Source organism: Panthera uncia, assembly GCF_023721935.1.
Source record: "Panthera uncia isolate 11264 chromosome A3 unlocalized genomic scaffold, Puncia_PCG_1.0 HiC_scaffold_11, whole genome shotgun sequence".
Taxonomy (NCBI): domain Eukaryota; kingdom Metazoa; phylum Chordata; class Mammalia; order Carnivora; family Felidae; genus Panthera; species Panthera uncia.
In genome coordinates, this window is record NW_026057578.1 from 16,682,490 (window position 1) to 16,688,425 (window position 5,936).

General features: G+C 45.1%; 1 long non-coding RNA gene across 1 annotated transcript in view; it reads left to right on the plus strand.

The window, feature by feature from the left end:
* The first annotated feature begins 2,119 nt into the window (after positions 1 to 2,119).
* Positions 2,120 to 5,936, plus strand: part of LOC125936591 (uncharacterized) — a 14,620-nt gene continuing 10,803 nt past the window's right edge. The window contains exon 1 of the long non-coding RNA XR_007462065.1: positions 2,120 to 2,180. This is a non-coding gene — a long non-coding RNA (uncharacterized LOC125936591). The remainder of the gene's footprint in view (positions 2,181 to 5,936) is intronic.

Consider the following 5,936-nt stretch of genomic DNA (forward strand, 5'->3'; position numbering starts at 1 on the left):
TATGGTCAGGAAGGGACTATCTAGGGTATAGTCAAGCTTAGGGGAACATTGAGGTATCTTGGTCAATGACCTCCCACCCATGCTACCTTCTTCCCCTACAGGGCCTGGCACAGAACCCAGCAGGTAATAGATGCGTTCATTTTAAATTTAACTTGAACATTTGTCCATTTGGTTAATCTCCATTTTCTTCTCTAGACTGTGAGCTCCATGAAGGGAAGGGCCATGCCTGTCTTGTTCATTAGTATAAATCCAGCACTAATAGGCTCCACCTATTACAAGCAATAGGTGCTTGTGGAAAGAGTGTATGATGGATGGGTGGGTGAAGCGAGACAAGCAGCAAGGCTGACTTCCAGGTTTTTGGAATGCCTGGCGTGTAGACGTCATAATGATGGGCTGAGGGCAGAGCAGCTGTTTGATCAGGACCCTCCTGCTGACTTCCCAGGGAGGAGAAGCCTCATGGTGTTCCGTGTCTGAGTTGGAGGTGATGGAGGGTGCACGGCTAGAGCTTGGGGAGATGGTTGGACATGTTCCTTACCCCTTGTTTGATTTCTAACAACTGACAATGATCCTGGGGAAGTGACAATGTATGATCTTTTGAGTTTATTTAGAAGACAGAGCTGCGTAGAGGTGAGGACCCCCTTCCAGGCCACCCCACCAGCAGATGGATGTTGGTGTACGTAATTACTTTCGGGGTCAAAGCAGCGCAATCAGCTCCTTCAGCAGCAGTGAGCACTGAATAGTTTTATTGAGTGCCTGAGGGTGATTTGTTCCATGGGAGTCATTTTCCAGTCAACTGCAGGTCCCGGGGGTGGTGGTTTGAAGGAGCATTCCACACATTTGTGATGAAGACTGGAGGGCTTTGTTAATTAACTGAACAAACATTCATTGAGCACCTACTGTGTGTTGGGTTGTGCACCAGGCCATCAGGAGGTGCGGGGGAGAACCTATGGAGGGGTGCCTGTGTGGCTTACTTGGTTGAGCATCCGACTCTTGATTTTGGCTCAGGTCGTGGTCCCGTGGTGGTGGGATCGAGTCCTGTATTGGGCTTGTGCTAAGCGTGGAGCCTGCTTGGGATTCTCTCTCCCTCTCTCCCAAATGAAAACAAAACAAAACAGAACAGAACAAAACAAAACATGGATTGTTAAAAGGGATAAACAGAACTGCCCTTAGTCTCATACTCATCACTGCAGGTGCTCTAGTGAGGGGCCTGATGAAGAAGGCTTTAAACTAGGGCCTGGGAAGATGATGGGTGGGAGTTGGGGTGTGTGTGGACAGTTGGAATGGGGATGGGGAGTTGGCACAGATGGACATTCAGTGTCACTGACAAAGATTCTCTCTTTGACCAAGCTCCAGCCAACCTCTTCTGAATCTTCTTCTTGACTAAGCTTCAACGTTGGCCTGTAAAGATTTGAACAAACATTAACATAATTTCTAATGGCTGAAGGCAACATCCCTAGGATGACCCCAGACCTGTTAAAGTCCCTGCCTGAGAAAAATCAAGGCTGCCAAATGAATTTGCTGTTTGTTCCAGCCAACACCTGGAACAAGATAGGGATCCTGACTCCCAGCCTGTGCGGGAGGGTAGGGGCCTGACTTTGGTAGGCACCAGTTAGCAAATCCATGTGGGTTTCATGTGGACCAACATCCCCTTCCCACTTTTTGTAATTTTTCATGAGTATTCCCTCTCCCTCTTTCCCCATTCTCCCTTTATGATGCCCAGTCACCTCTGCACAATCAGAATCAAGCTCAGCACTTCCCCTACAGTCAGTGGGTACTGAATGAAATCTGTTTTCACTGCTATAATGAATTGCTGGCTGTGTTTATCTTTACCAGTTCTCCATGGAAAAATAAAAGCAGAAAGGTGATCTCCAAAATTGTTCAAAAATTACTGGTCAGGAAGAGACCTTCTGGGATTTGATCCATCAGGGGAAATAATGAGAGGAGCAGTAGAAAAGAGGGAGAGCCGGGACATATAGGGCCTTGAAGGGTTCAAGCAAGGAGTTGGGGGCTTTATTCTAAGTCCCATGGGAAGTACAAGCTTTTAGGCTGAAGAGTCATAGATTAGAACAATACCTTGCACAATGTAAGCATTCACTATTAATTGTTAGAATTATTATTTACAGTTCGAAAGAGCAATTCCTCCAGCTGTGGTATGGAGAGAGGAAGTGTGGGGAGCCAAGGTGAGTATGGGACAACAGGTGGGAGTCTACTGCAATATTCCGGGCCAGAGATGGTGGTTATCTTGCTTGGCTCAGTGGTTATGGGGATGGAGAGAAGCGATTGAGTCCAGGGGAGATTTAGGAGGTCACATTGGCAGGACTTGGTGAATGGCTGGAAGTGGTGGGGGCAGGGGAGGGAAAGAGGAAAAGCAAGGATAATGTCTATGTTTCTAGCTTGGGAGGATAAGTGGATGATGGGGCTGTTTCCAAATTCAGGAGCAAGTTTGTGTGTGGGTGGGGGGGCAGACGGGGAGGTCACTTTTTCAGATTAAAAAAAATTTTTTTTAATGTTTATTTTTATTTTTGAGACAGAGAGAGACAGAGCACGAGCAGGGGAGGGGCAGAGAGAGAGGGAGACCCAGAATCCCAAGCAGGCTCCAGGCTCTGAGCTGTCAGCACAGAGCCCAATGTGGGGCTAGAACTCATGAACTGTGAGATCATGACCTGAGCCTAAATCAAATGCTTAACTGACTGAGCCACCAGGGCACCCCTAAATATGTAGATTCTTATTCCAAGCTATCTAGAAACTGGTCCTCTGCTTAGTTTTATATCGTATTGGTGGAGTTAACTGCAATCTTCCAATAGTTGTGATCGCTGCAATTATGTTTGCAGCATGGGGGGTGGGATACAACTGTAAACAACTTGTGAGCTACCAGTTCCACATGTCACCCACTTGGGGCTTATTAGTTTGTTAGAAATGGACAATTATTGAACATCAGCTATGTGCCAGGCCTCATGCAGGGTACTTGATGCATGTAATCTCATTTAATCTTTATGATAAAAAACCCTATGAGATAGGGCTGGTTAGACCCATTTCATAGATGAGGAGGTACTTGGTGATTTGCTTTGGTTGAAATAGCTTGCAATTAGCAGAGCCAAGCTGTAACCCATTTTCTTCCCTCAACCTTAGCTGGTGCCTAGTAGGTAGAAATCACAAGAACAACTTTAGCGCAAGCATTTGGTTCACATTTGCATTCAATATTTATTGAAGTTCCTAGGCCCATCCAGTACTTACTGTCGGGGCTTAATAAGTTCTAAACAATAATGATTTTTCCCTGGATGAGTATAGATGCTTCTGTCAGCTGAGGCTGATTTCCACCTAATTTGCGGGGAATTTGTGCGGCACAATGATGAGCTAAATATTTATGCAGAAAGGATGTATGTACAAATCACATTTCCATAAGAAACACAAGGCAAATGAGAGTTTCCCACAAAAAAGTTTATTGATGGGAAAAGACGCTTTAGAGAATCAAACATTAGCCAGGATTAACCAGCATTATCCAAGAGTTAGCCATATTTAGGCAATTTTAGCATTTATGCCAGAGAAGTGTTTTTATTAAGTGTTGCCAAGGATTACTGGAGGAGAAATTATTTTTGCTCCTCATAGTTGAGGGAAAAAACTTGGGAATATCTCTTAATGACCAAGCCATTTTAGTGGGTGACCATGGGCAAGCTGTCACCTCTCAGTTTCTTCCTTCCTTCCCTCCTTCCTCCCCTCCCTCACTCCCTTCCTCCTTCCTTCCTTCCTTAGTTCTTTCCTTCCTTCCTTCCTTCCTTCCTTCCTTCCTTCCTTCCTTCCTTCAATGTTTATTTACTTATTTTGAGAGAGAGAGAGAGGGAAGACACAGGGCTTGAACCCACTAACAAGGAGATCATGACCTGAGCAGAAACCAAGGGTCAGATGTTTAACCAAATGAGCCACCCAGGCACCCCTGAGTCTGTTTCTTTTCTTTTAAAAAAATTTATTTTTAATGTTTATTTATTTTTGAGACAGAGAGAGACAGAGCATGAGCAGAGGAGGGGAGGGGGAGAGAGAGAGAGAGACAGAGAGAGAGAGAGAGAGAGAGAGAGAGAGAGAGAGAGAATCCCAAGAAGGCTCCAGGCTCTGAGCTGTCAGCACAGAGCCTGACACAGGGCTCGAACTCCTGAGCTGTGAGACCATGACCTGAGCTGAAGTTGGACACCCAACTGACTGAGCCACCCCGGTGCCCCTTTTTTATTTATTTAATTTATTTTTTTTAACCTGAGTCTCAGTTTCTTAAGCCGCCATCTACTGGATAGGATTGGATGTTCCCCAAGGCCTTGCCCACCTGTTTTGTAATTTCTGTGTGCTACAACTGTGCCTCTCTGTCTTTTTATTTATACTGAGGGGCGGGCTGTTGACCTCAGACCACCAACCTTCCTGATGAGGAAAAAGAGTCAGCATTTAGGCTATCTACTATGTGCCAAGCACCTGCTAGGTGCTTTATGTCAGTCAACTCATCACCCCTCATAGCATAGGTTTTATTTCATTTTATAGCTAAGAACAAATAATTTGCAAATTGAGAAGCAGCTTCTACTTTTGGGGCCATTCTCCAGTCCTTTCACCCCTATCTAAGTTCAACAGAATTTTTTAAGTGGTTTCCCAAATAGGTACCAAGGGGCAAAGAGCATAGGGCTTGGAGTCATATAGGCCTGCGTTTGAATTCTGCCTCCCCAAGGTACTAACTGCATGCTGGGGTGAGTCCTGTCATTCTTCATGTGCACACACCTACCTTATGATCTCCGCAGAACAGGGCTATTGTGTGCCTTCTCTGGGAAGCTGTCTGGCTCTGTGGTCCCAGTCTGGATGGTTGGTCATTCTAGGCTTCCCTCCAATGGTCATCTCAGATGGCCATGCTCACGGCCTCTCTGGTGGAGGAAGCAGCTTTGGATGTGGCCCTAACTTTTTCCCCATCCTTGTTTCCTTGAATTCCTTAGCCTGATCCCACCCAAGCCCTGGCCCTGCCTGACTTCTGCCTGTGTATATGGTGTATGGCTGGAGATGTGGGTTTAAGCCCCAGCAATGCCAGTTTCTAGTTGAGTGACCTGGAGTTACTCATTTGATTTCCCTAAGACTCAATTTCTCTTCTTTGAAGTGGGGATGATTTTATAGACTTTAAGACTTTTATAGTTGGTTAAACATCATGATGTTGAAATTGCATGCTGAACTGTATTGTGCCCTCACCCCAGGGAATGACCTCGGTCTTTCTGAATGAATTCTTCTGTGACCTTAAGACTTCCTGGGTTAAAGAGTCCCTCTGGCTTTATTACAGAGGGACATCTGAGTCAGCCGGTCCCTTGTGGTCAAGATTCAGATGCCTTGAATGAGCAAATGGGTGAACAACCTTTGTCCCACAAATGTTGCTTTAAGAAGACTCATTTCTGCCTGGCTGAGACATATTTCACCTAGATGTAGCTCATTTAATGTTTTTAAAACTCTGTGTCCAGGCACCACCTGCTGAGGTCACAGAAGCAGCAGGTGGCTGCCCAGGATGCAGAGCCAGACCCCCTTGTGTTCTTTCTGCTGTGCCCGCTGGTGCTCACGGGTCCAGCCTCTGCTTGGAATTTAGCTTTGGCAACATCAAGACTCACGGTCAGACTTTTCATTTCGTTTTCTTCTGAGATTGTGACATGGCTTTGAAAAGATGTTTCAGGAAAATGAGAAAGTTGTAGAAAAAAATTAGACGTACAGTTCCACAGGGGATCTCAGAAATACACACTCTTCCATCTTAAATAACCACTTTATTAATTATAATTCACATAAAATAAAAATTTGCCTTGTAAAAGAATACAATTCAGTGGGTTTTTTTTTTAAGCATTTTCACAGAATTGTTGTGCAACCATCATCACTGTCTAATTTTAGAACATTTTTATCACCTCCCAAAGAAACCCCACACCTGTTAGCAGTCACTTTTC